Raw genomic sequence first — 13,011 nt, forward strand, 5'->3', positions numbered from 1 at the left:
AAAGTGGAAATATCAAATAAGGAATTAGGTCTTTGAGGTTGGATTCCAAGGGAAAGGTCTAGGCTGAGATACCCTAGGTCTATAGAAAAGAGAAGCCCAAGACTGAGCAGAGTACAGCAACATTTAGAGATGCTCTTCTGGAATTTGTAATTGGCCAGCTTTGTATCACTAGCCCCTGTGATTCTAAATTTCTTCTTTTCTGGATGAGCTCTAATATATAAGCATTCCAGTTCTGCAGATGGGGTGGAATAATCCCCATTATTATTATTATTCCCATTGTGCAGGTGTGGAAATGGAAGTTTTGAAACTTGAAGACTTCTTTTTTAAAATTTTTTAATGTTTATTTACTTTTGAGAGAGACAGAGACAGAATGCAAGTGGGTTGGGGCAGAGAGAGAGGGAGGCACAGAATCTGAAGCAGGCTCCAGGCTCCGAGCTGTCAGCACAGAGCCTGATGCGGGGCTCGAGCTCACAAGCTGTGAGATCATGACCTGAGCTAAGTCTGACGCCAAACCGACTGAGCCACCCAGGCGCCCCATGAAACCTGAAGAGTTCTGCAAGATCATACATTGAGTAAGGTTTATTTCATTTCAAAGCTGTGTCTCTTTAATCAAAGATAACATTGCTGTAATGATGTTCCTTCTCATGAGCTAACACTCATAGTCCTGCTAGTGATTCTCTCTTGTTTTTGTCAACAAGAATTACTTTTGCACTTCAACTCTACTCCCACCCACACCCCTTTAGTACTATGAAAGAGCTTCACATTGAGATTGCATGATGTAGGTTGTTAAGTGGGGAGCGGGGAGGGATTCTAATGAGCAAACAGAATTGGATTGGAATGTATTTACTAGCTGTGTGATTGTGGGGAACTTAACTTCTCTAGTCCTTTCACCTGCCTAAGTGGTATTTAACCACAAGAGAATGCAAGGATTAAATAAGAGTATACATGTATAGTACCTGGTATAGTGCCTGGAACAAGGTAGAATTGCTAATGCTGCTCTTATCTTCATCATTATTATGAACTGCCTCCTACCTATTCACCATTGTCCCCAAATACTGTGCCCCACCTGCTTGTACTTTATCTGTTATGAAAAGCTGGGTTTACCCCTTCCACTGCCTTCCAAAAATCTGCCACTCCCTACCTCAGGCACTTTCCAGATCTTGGTCTTTATGCAACTCACACTTTTGCTTCCCATTATGCCTTATATTATGGCATCCTTCATCTTGCATGGAATTCTAAGTGCATTATAAATCCTTGTAACAAAACCATGAGGCAGACTGACTTGGTTATAGAACACATTACAGGGAGAAGCAAGGTCTTTATCATTATTTTTTTTCAATATTGAATATTTACAGAATTTGTGTTATGTATTGGGTACTCAAAAAACATAACACACAGCACCAGCATTACCACTGCCCTCTGTAAGCATTTATTTTGAACACAAGTCTCCTAAATCTCACATCACTGAGCTGAGTGTCCCTTCCTTGCCACTATACCTACACACCCAATAAAATAAATTCATAAAAAATGTGAATTGGGTAAATAATTTCCAGAAAATATATTTTATAGCTGTTTATTTATCCCCAGTTCATATTGGATTATTTTTATTAGACAGAATATATATGAAATTAATGAAATTGTTGCTGAATTATGAAATTAGACTTCTCATGCTGCAGTTGCCTTTTTTCCTTCAGTATTCCCCAGGCTGCTAGACTGTATTTCACTCTTCTGTTCTTTGCTAACTTTAAGGGTTAACTATCAATTCCCCTAGGCCTCTCTCTATTCCATCCACTTGCACTATGTTTTTGTTTGTTTTTTTCATATACTCTCTGGTAGTCTATCTGTTTTGAAATGTATCATTGCCCTCTGCTATCTTCCTCTCCATTTCCCTCAGGTTTCCATTTCATGTTCCAGTTTGTTTTATTTGGATTCCCTCTACCCGTTTCTCCTCCTTTCTGATGTCACTTCCCCACTGGCAGTCTCTGCTTCTCCTTCCCTGCAGCTCTTTCAGTATTCAGTGTCAGAATCATAATGACATAATGTGTTTTAAAGATCTCTGTAAAGTGTAATAGGCTAACAAATGTTATTTGCTATTTTACTGTTTTATCTTGGAGAGGAGCAAGGTGAGAGACAGGAAATAAGGGGTATAGAGGAATAGGGGTATATCTTTGGGAAAAGTAAAAGGATTACTACTGGATTTAGTGACTTGGTAGGAGCAAAGCAAAATCTCCAAATACATTGCTCTGAAGAGTGAACGAAATTTCTATGTTGGATAGATGGATGTAGATTTCAGGAAGCCTTCAAAAGTATTTGTATATGAACTTGAAAATAGCTGGTAGAAGGGGCGACTGGGTGGCTCAGTTGGTTGAGCGGCCGACTTCGGCTCAGGTCGTGATCTCACGGTCCGTGAATTTGAGCCCTGCATCAGGCTCTGTGCTGACAGCTCAGAGCCTGGAGCCTGTTTCAGATTCTGTGTCTCCCTCTCTCTGACCCTCCCCTGTTCATGCTTTGTCTCTCCCTGTCTCAAAAATAAATAAAATGTTAAAAAAATTAAAAAAAAAAAAAAAGAAAATAGCTGGTAGGCACCAAAATGGTCTGTCTACTTAAGACAATTGATAGAAAAATATAAATGTAAAACATTGGTAAACAAGATGAGTTCTAAACCTCTACTGCTGAAGCAGGAGGAACTGGAGAGTAATCGTAAATCAGTAATATGAACCCAGTGTATTTTTATAGTTAAAAAAAGACAAATTATGGGCATTATTAGAAAAGTTACAAGAAACCAAACCAAAATGCCTCTATGCAGACCTTGTTGCCAAAACACATAATACACAGGATTGAGCTGGTGAGATTTAGCATTCCTAAATTTAACCAAATAGTGAAGAAACAGCCAAATGAAAACAGATTCTTTTTTCAGTTTAGAAAGGCAAACACCGAGACAGATTGCAATATGAGCATATGAGATCAATAAGTGTATTTTTTTCACACGGTGTGTTTCATGGAGCAGTAGTTACACAGGTCGGGATCTCATGACTTTGTGGGTTCAAGCCCCACGTGGGGCTCTGTGTGGGCAGTGTGGAGCCTGCTTGGGATTCTCTCTCTCCCCCTCTCTCTGCCCCTCCCCACTTGCACTGTCTCTCTCAAAATTAAACAAACAAACAAACTTTAAAAAAAGAATTTTTTTCCCATGTTAGAGATATCCTCTTAAAGTAGGAAGAACAAGTGCCTAGATTTACAGACAGCCTGGAGTTATGAAAGCTGAAAATTAAGTAAGTCCAAGCAAGCTTTTATTAAATGTTTGTATGATCCATACATAAGGAGGTCTAAAATGCTGAGGTACATTTTAACCTTTGTTGGAAACTTCAAGATCAACTGACCTTTCAAATAATACTATTGGCAATTCAGGAAAACTAGTAAAATGAGTTTATTATGACCCAGTATGTAAATATTTATTTCCTAATATTTTTACTTAAATGAATTAGCTGACTGTGCCTTTCAAACTGGAGATTTACACAATTCAAGGGCAAACACTGCACAGTTTATTTCTTCGATAGTAAGTAATTTACAATGTTATTCCCTGTATAAGAACAAAGTCAAATGTATCCTGGAAAAAATGCAAAATTTACAATAATTTTAAAGATAAAATACCAGATGTTAGAGAGAAGTTAAAATTTTGGTAGACTGTGCACTCAGATCCCTGAGGGAACAGTGGGTTTCTCTTAGGTCCTAGGTATTCTTGGGTGCTAAAATTTGTGATGCCTTGGCTTTAGAATAGCAAAGTAACACCTGGGAACACTAAAAACTGTTTTTAATGTATTTTGAATAAAATATATACAGAAAATTCATTCTTTTAATAAATTCCGAAGACGTATCTCTGCCTTATTGGTAAGATCCATATGTCAAAGTTGATGAAGTTACACTACCCATTGTCTCTGGTTGAAAACTACTTCTTCAGTGAACTCAAACTGAACTTCATTGATTCACATGATCACAGGATCTGTTCTAAATGTAAGAAAAAAGAATGAGATGCTGGGCTTGATATTATCATGTCTCTAATGTGAACTTAATTCAGATTTAATGCAATTACTCTGTGTTGATTAAATCTCAAGCTGTTATTAAAAAACTGAATTATTGAGGTTTACCACTTCTATAACAAGTTTGGCCTTCTACATTGCACCATAAACCTTAATCATTATGTTGGCAATAATCGCTTTGCGGTTATTTAACATAAATTATTACTTCAGCTCCTAAAATGAAATGATGCAGCATTACGTTGTCCCTACAACTTGTAGGATAGCATGCTATTTCTGCTTGAATTATTTAACTCTTAGCATGGAGCCCTTTTCTTTGTTTCGATCTACTGAATACTAAATAGAATAATATCATGGCTCTGGCCATAGGGTTTCTGCCTCTCTGCCACATCTTAATGTTACTAGGTCACATATATAGACTATCATCCAGCTTTTAAGGTTCTTTTCTTTTTCATGGGATGGGTAGGGGCTTATCAGCACAAATAGAGTCTTTAGTGGTAAAGCATGAGGATTTGGAAACCAGCTATTTTCTTTGTCATCTTAATTATAAACTATCCCCTCTATTCCCCATGTTTTCACGAAGAATTAAGAAAAATAAACATCAAGTGACTACATTTTTTTTTCTCTTTCCCTTTTTGTTTTTGCTTTGCTTTGGCTGAATGTATACTTAGGTAACAATTATTTATGCAGATATTTTTAAAGAATTGTGCTTAAGCTTAATAATGGCAAGGGGGAAAAGAACAATTGAGAATACATGCTCTTGGCCTCCTGGGGTATACTGTCTAGTTGGGAAGGTTGTACCTACCAGTTTTCCTATCTTCTGAAATCATACTATAAAACTAGAAGGAGGGGCTCCTGGGTTGCTCAGGTGGTTAAGTGACTTCAGCTCAGGTCATGACCTTGAGGTTTGTGGGTTCGAGCCCCATGTTGGGCTCTGTGCTGACAACACAGATTCACTGGATTCTGTGTCCCCCTCTCTCTCGGTCCCTCTCCTGCTTGAGCTCTGGACTCTCTCTCTCTCTAAAAAATAAATAGCCATTATTTTTTTAAAACTAGAAGGAAACCATGCTTATTTTTTGCTCATCTCATCCTAGGTCATAAATCATAATTATAACTCTTGAGGATATTTTAAATTAAGATTAATATAAAGTTTCATGTATGCCCCTCCATTTGGGATCTGAAGGTCATATTTTGTACCTGGTTTCAGGTCTCTCCACTTTACTCTCCCTTTTTCCCTTACAAAATAGAGAGACTCTCTTTCAGATACGCAGTAGTGTCTAAGGATGCTCAGTTCTTGCTATAATTACATTTTGGAACAGGATGAGTCAGAGTTTAAATCATGCCTCTGCTATTCATTTATTTATGTGGCTTTGGAAAGTCCATTCAAGTGTGTTGAGTCCCGCTTTCTCATCTGTGAAATGTGTATAGCAATGCCTACTTTACAGAACTGATGGAAAGAGTTGAGGCAATACAAGTAAGCCACCAAGCACAGTGGCTGGCATGTTGTTTTTGTTAGGCAAATGGCAGCTGTATTATCTATTATTGATGATGGATTTACTGTACAGGCAACCTATGGGGATAAAATAATTCCTGTACATAAACAACTTGTCAGGATATGCATTTGGTGTCCATTTGTCTTAGAATATTGCATGAGACATTATTGAAGAGTGGCCCACATGCTACCACCTCACCATCATGTACCCACTGTAGGCATTTCAATCAATCATAGTAAGCCCAAACATAGCCTTATAATTTTTTTTCCCTCAACACTATGTTCCAGGCAGCTACTACTAATCAATCACTATTGGCATGAAAGATAAATCCTATTTGCCATCTAATAGCTAAACAGTGTGGTTAGGCAGGTAAGACACAGTGGTTTTAAGAAATTAGGAGCAAGGAGAAGGCATTTTGTTTAGAGGTACAGGGAACTATGAAGCAAGAACCTTCTCCCGAAATGGTGAAACACTAGCTAGAAGAGTCTGGAGCTCAGCACGACAGAATATGAGGATAAGTGGGTGGAGGGTTGACAAGTTTGCCAGTCTATTCACTCTGGATACTGTGCCAATGCCAGCCACAGCCAGCTCACTTCAAAGGGCAGTGATGTACACAGCAATGTATTTGTCAATGATTTACCTCCACTTGGCAGCCTATCTCATAGCAAAACAAAACTAACCAACAAGAAAAGAAGTTTAATTTCTTCAAAGGCACTGTTCATATGGACCTTCCCTTGATTTAAAGTGTGGATCTGCATAGATTCATCCTCTCTGATTCTAGCACACCAGACCCTAGGCTGTGCCCCTGCCATGGCTCTCACAGAGTTGGACAAAGTTAACATGAGATAATCCTCCTTCAGGGGACTAGGGAGATTTATAGCACCTTTTTAGGTTTGATAAAGTCACACTCTTTCCTCTAAGGAGAACTTTTCTTGTCTTAACTATGAACTCATGTACAATGAATTGTAAGCCCAAACACATAACCATTTAAAAGATGCTGCAGGAGATCAAAGGAGCAATGTTTCACAAAAGAATGGAAAGCCCTTGCTGCTCTGGTGATCTCTAAGCCTCTCAGACATTATCAAATATTCATTTCTTTGCATTTGGTCAGATAGCAGGAGTTAAGGTTCACGAGCCTGCCAAGTAGAATATCAAAACAGAATACCTCACTGGCTGCTCCTAAGACTAGTGAACTTTCACTGTGGGATTTGCAGGCTGGGCTGTACATTATGTCCCTCAATCTTGCAATGGATTAGCTGGCGTATGGCGTCACTCTAACATGTCTGAGGACTCCAGACTTTGAGGACCAGAATACCTTGAGGGAGCTTGCTCAGATCTTGCTGTCAAGACTCAAGGAACTTGCAGCATGATGGCTATAATGAGTCAGACCTGGGTTCTGACCCATGTAAAATAAGGATCCTGACTATTCATTGAAGGCTGAATGGTTCTATCTTGGATGAGATGGTAAGCATCTCATGCATCCATTCTAATAGTTTTGGGTTTTATGTAAGGAGGGAGTGGTAGGTATCACTCTGATTAACCTTAAAATATTAAGCCTTATAGGGGCACCTGGGTGGATCAGTCGGTTGGGCATCTGACTTCAGTTCATGTCATGATCTCATAGTTTGTGAGTTCGAGCCCCTCTTTGGGTTCTGTGCTGACATCTCAGAGCCTGGAGCGTGCTTCAGGTTCTATGTCTCCCTTTCTCTCTGCCCCTCCCCTGATCATGCTCTGTTTCTCTCTGTCTCTCAAAAATAAATAAATATTTTAAAAAAACATTAAGACTTATAGATGTATAAATTTTAAAGCAAAAATATTTCATTCTCTCTTGATTTTGTAGGTTTCCAACTTAGGCCAACTTAAAGAGACCATGAGTTTCACAAAATATGCTAGTGGGTTTTATTTATTTATTTTTTTAATTTGTTTTACAAATAAGTCCTGTATTCTTTCATGACTTAGACCACATCTGGAGTCAGGAATGACAAATGGAACTGGTTAAGACTGTGCAGCATGTGCCTTAGGATGAACATTGAAGAGAATGGAAATAGCCTAGAGAAGACTCGGGGCAGATGCCTATTTAAAAATAGTAGAAGTTATACCAAATCAGAAAGGACATAATTTATATAGAAGAACTTGTCTACAGGTGACATTTATTAGAAAACAAATTTTGTCTAAGAGTAGGGAAGAATATTTTGATTAGTCAGACTAAGAATAAAATGAAGCTTGCTGTCTGGCAACGTAGCAAATTTGTTTTCAATTGAAGAGATCAAATAGAGATTGCCTGATCACCCATCAGAAACACTCCAAAATGCCACTGTTTCCTAATAATAAGAGGTGTCTTAGAGTATACAAATTCCATTTAAAAATTCAATAATCCTATCTTTGACCCTGAAACAGGATAATGTAAAGGAGGCTTAAATTTAATACTGCATATGTTGAAGTATATAGGAAACTCCGTTCTGGTGAATTGAAACCAGAGAGGTAAAGTTGAACTAAAGGTACAAGCAAAGGGAAAGAAAGAACTAAAAAAAAACCCTCTGGCTGTTTTCCAAAGTTGGTGACGTGAGATGGAGCATCCTGCCAGCCCGCAGGGAGCTGTAGCCAGCTGGCACAGAAAAGGGCTGGGGGCAGAACGGTAGAATGGTCCAACAAGAAAAGGAATCTGGTAGTTTCTTTGTGGGTTGTGGGAGTGTGTGCGTGCATGGGTATGTGTGTGTGGGTGTGTGCATGCACACGTGTGTGTGTGTGTGTGTGTGTGTGTGTGTGTGTGTTAGAGAGTGAAAGTATTTCTAAGAAAGGAAAGAAAAAGGGAATAGCCTAAGAAGGTAAGTCACAACTAAGAAAGGGAGCATCAACAGTGGAAATGGAGGCCAAAAAAGACAAGAAAATGAACCTAAAAGAAATAAGCAGAGCACACATGGAAAAGCAAAGTGACAAGGAAGCCAGATCTACTCTGGCTCAAGTGGCAGAAGGACACATTCAATTTAGGTATGGCGTCAGCAATGCCACCTCTTCTAGCCAATGGGCTCATCTGAGGACCAGTTATGATGGGATTCAGCTGCAAATGTTTGCTTAGCAGGTTCATCCCAGGCTTTTGATTACATTATTATTATTATTATTTATTATTATTATTATTATTATTATTATTATTATTATTCCTGGTCTTAACAGAATTAGGAAGTAAGATGCTGGACATTGCCCCTCCATTCCTCCTTTGGATAGGTCGTTTGCATCTAGAAACAGCTCCATCAGAAGCCCCTTTCCCAGGGCCTTTCTTTCTGGGACCAACCAAACCACCCATTCCTTCAGATGGTGCACCTTCCTGTATGGCTATTCTTGGGTTATGCTCCAAAACTGAATAGTACCTGAGAGATGTCGTCTTCTTGGTGAGCAGACATTTTATCTTCTAGATGCTCTTATGATAAATTACCCATGTTTTATGCTAATGAGGCTAGGTTATACAAGTCTTCAGGTTGTTTCCTTCCCAGCCAGGCAATGTACAATTGGACAGAGATTTTCTATATATGTATAAAACACACACACACACACACACCCTTTGTTTTATTGTCCAAGCCAGTGTCTGTTCTAACCACAGACATCAAATCCAGTCAAAATGAAAATTGTTAGGGCTTGGAAGACATGACTGTGAGTCTTTGTCACAGTAGAATGTAATAAATTGATATGTCTTTTTCTAAATACACTTCATCTAGTTCTAGTAATATAATCTTTCCAAGCATTGGATTATGCATCTAAGAGTTTTTTGTTTTGTTTTGTTTTGTTTTTGCAACAACAGAGAATTATGAAAAGGCCATTAAAGGTCTAGCACTTTGAGTTTTCAGGTCTCCTCTGTGTCATGTACATTCTGGAGGATGACTTAATTTTAAAATGGGAGAAAAAGAAAAAAATATTGCTGGCATTATGATATTGAATAAGGTTTATAATAGCAATAATCCCCCATGAAAACAGTTGTTATCATAGTTAATGCCCATTTTGTCAGTGTGTTAACCTTCCCTGGCTCTGCCTCGGGCCATTAAATGGTCAACCATTTGTTAAGCACCCTGGAGCAAGCAATTTCAGGGGGAATATTGCTGAGCTCATTTGCTAAGTAAAGCACCTGAGAAGACAGTGATAAACTCTACACAGGTACATGTACACGCACACCACTATGCATACCTTTCCTACGTCCTTTAAGAATACCATGCTCTATCATTAGTTCCAGGACAGACACAGCAGTTCCATAGACCCAAAGTGTCCATTACTCACCCAGGCTATCTCAGACTTAGGCTCTTCAGCACCTGCCCAAGCTGTGTCCTGCCATGCTTTCCGTGTCCAACTGGTATCATTTCTTAGGGTGTTTGATATTTTAACTCTGATCCACAAGAGTAGGCCATGCCTTTAAAATGCTCAAAGGATGTAACTAAAAACAGAGTACAAGTGATGTTATTTGCATGCAAAACAGGAAACGGAAAGGATAAGATGCCTCTAATATCCAGGAACATCTGCCCCTGAAATCGGTACAACTTAGCAAAAAATTACTTCTATTGCTAACTTACTGTTATTAGATGCATTCAGGTTTTTTTGCACATATTATCTCTTTTAATCATAATAACATCTTTATAAGGCTTGTAACTGATGGGAGGCAGATACAGAATTTGAACACAGGCTCCTTGACTTCAGTGCCAAGCTCTTCGTCACCATGATAGAATGCATCAGTCTCCACTTCAAAACAAAACAGGCAAGAGTCCTAGAAAGTGACTGGCTCCTATCTCATTTGCATTGCATGTCAATTCTGTACCTGACCAGACAATGGGAATCACAGTGGTTACTAACACATACTTGTTCAGGTCAGCTCTTAGTTATTGTCCAGGGAGGCTGTGCTCAATAAATTTTGCCCAAGTGTGAACTGCTTTTCAAAGTCACAACAAAGCAGAATTCTGTAACCCAAATACTGATCAAGAACATAAGAATGGATTTTATTAAAATTTGCTTAGTCTTTTCCTTTAGAGACAATTTTATATTCTGTTGACATAGACCCTCATTTGATCCAGAATTACAAATCTCTAATTTTGAAAAGGATTTACCTAATTAGCAAAAGGTAGCTGCAACTATTTTCAACTACTTTGCCTCAGGGTAGAGCTATTTCAACCCAGTGTCATTTCTGAGAAGAATAATACAGGTGTATTATGTAAGTTTTGACATAATTAGTCATTTCATTAATGAAATAATTGGACCTCCTTAATCAAAGGTGGAACTTCTTCCTTAGAGCTTAGTTTGAAGAATCAAATGGGCGTAGCAGTAGGAGGTACAAAGATTGGTTCAGAGGAGACACACAAAATTTTAATGAGGGAGAAATCTTTTCTCGTTAAACTTCTAACTTGGAAAGCTTTATTCTATTTTTAATTTTTACTTCTCATCATCATTTTCACCATAGTTAACATTGTTAACTGGTAATATCAGATGAGTACCATACATAATGCATGAAAACAATCACAAAGGACAAGCAGGGGAACCATAGATTGTTTGCCAGGATTATGGCTAGTCCTTGATTTCTTTCTTTTTTTTTTTTAATTTTTTTTTCAACGTTTTTTCTTTATTTTTGGGACAGAGAGAGACAGAGCATGAACGGGGAAGGGGCAGAGAGAGAGGGAGACACAGAATCGGAAACAGGCTCCAGGCTCCGAGCCATCAGCCCAGAGCCTGACGCGGGGCTCGAACTCACGGACCGCGAGATCGTGACCTGGCTGAAGTCGGACGCTTAACCGACTGCGCCACCCAGGCGCCCCGAGTCCTTGATTTCTTATATTGACAGAGTGAAGCCTGAGAGCATATTCTGTAAATTCAGAGATGATCCTAGACTCCTCATTAGTCATTACCTTTAACTGTCTCAGCAACCCATTACTTTCAGATTAGAAAAGCCTAATTAGGATTTAAAGACAGTGGATTTTCCCCCATATATCTAAACTTTACACAAGAACTGCTTTAGAGTTATGACCAAATCCCAAACTCAAGCTTTTCCTACCACTTGAAATGTAGTAATATTTTGTTGGAAGAAGTAGGGAGTTGGTTCATTAGCATATGCTTATCAATTAGGTGCATAAATGGTCTTTTTATCATCACTTTGCTGTCTAGGGTTTTTCTTACTTGGTGTTCTGTCACAGAAAGCCATAGATATCTTGGTGTTTCTCAGATTAAGTAAAGTTTCCTACCTCTTCATTCCAAGTTCTCTAGAATTAAGGTGTTGAAAAGCAACAAAAACATAGGTGATCAGTGTGAAGGTAAGTAAAACTTGGATGTGGGATTTCTGCAAATTTAGTAACATAAACAGACACTATAGCCTTCATTTGTGCTAATTTTTTAAAGTTTATTTGTTTTGAGAGAGAGAGACAGAGACAGAGAGAGAGAGCACGTGAATAGGGGAAGAATAGAGAGAAAGAGAGAGAGTAAGAATCCCAAGCAGGGTCTGCACTGTCAGCACGGAGCCCCATGCGGGGCTTGAACTCAGGAGCCATGAGATCATGCCCTGAACTGAAATCAAGAGTCGAACGCTTAACCAACTGAACCACCCAGTCACCCCCATTTGTGCTAATTTTTAAAGAATGTCAAAATCAGATGTAAGATGTTTCTAAATGATGTGCTCTAATGACAAAATATAAAAGTTTGCAAACAAAGTTTTCAATAATTAGACCAAATTCAAGGTAATCCCTATAATAAAGCCATTCTTGTTCCTTTCTTTATGTTATGACCCATTTTCTTAAGGGGGGAAGTGGTAGAAAAGCCTAAAGTTGAAAAAAGGTGGAATTCTGGGTGTGCTTTTTGAAATGTGTGCTGTGTGTTGATTTCACACCATGTGTCTTGTATAGCCAGGCTGAAAAATGTTGACAACATTTGCTTTAAGGAGAACCCATGGAGAGGGCTTCTCATGCAATGTCAGGACCAGTCGAACCCTGGAGTCATAATCAACCATACCAGGGTTAGGGCTTTCAGCAGGAGCAAGAGCAGAGTGGCATTCCCCAATTTGCCCCTCTCTTGCTTCTCTTCAATAGCTGCTCTGAGATATTAATTTTGGATGAAATGTCCTCATTGCAGCAGTGCAAATATGAAGTGGCAAAGCCTGGTTTAAAACTGAATGCTGTGCCTGTGTCTCAAAGGAGGCATTCCCTAAAGTAATCCTACACTGGATGGAAGAAAGCCAGTTGCCCCAGGGAGAGGAGATCATTAATACTTCTTGGAATCTCCTGGGCCTGTGGTCTATGAGAAAGACAGAGTCTGAATGCAAGTAAAACATCGGCAGGGTGTCAGGGCATCAGACCGAACACGGGCAGGCCCAGAACTGCAGGTGAATGTGTTTGTATGACCCGAGTCTGCTTTTTTTGTACAGGGAGGGAGGCTGTGACTCTTCATCTCTGTGCTGGGAGTCAGCAGAGTGGGCTGTATTGAAAACTGTTTTTGATTTGAACATATGGGTATATTTCTCTTGTTCCCACTTT

Source organism: Neofelis nebulosa, chromosome 5 (genome assembly GCF_028018385.1).
Source record: "Neofelis nebulosa isolate mNeoNeb1 chromosome 5, mNeoNeb1.pri, whole genome shotgun sequence".
Lineage (NCBI taxonomy): Eukaryota > Metazoa > Chordata > Mammalia > Carnivora > Felidae > Neofelis > Neofelis nebulosa.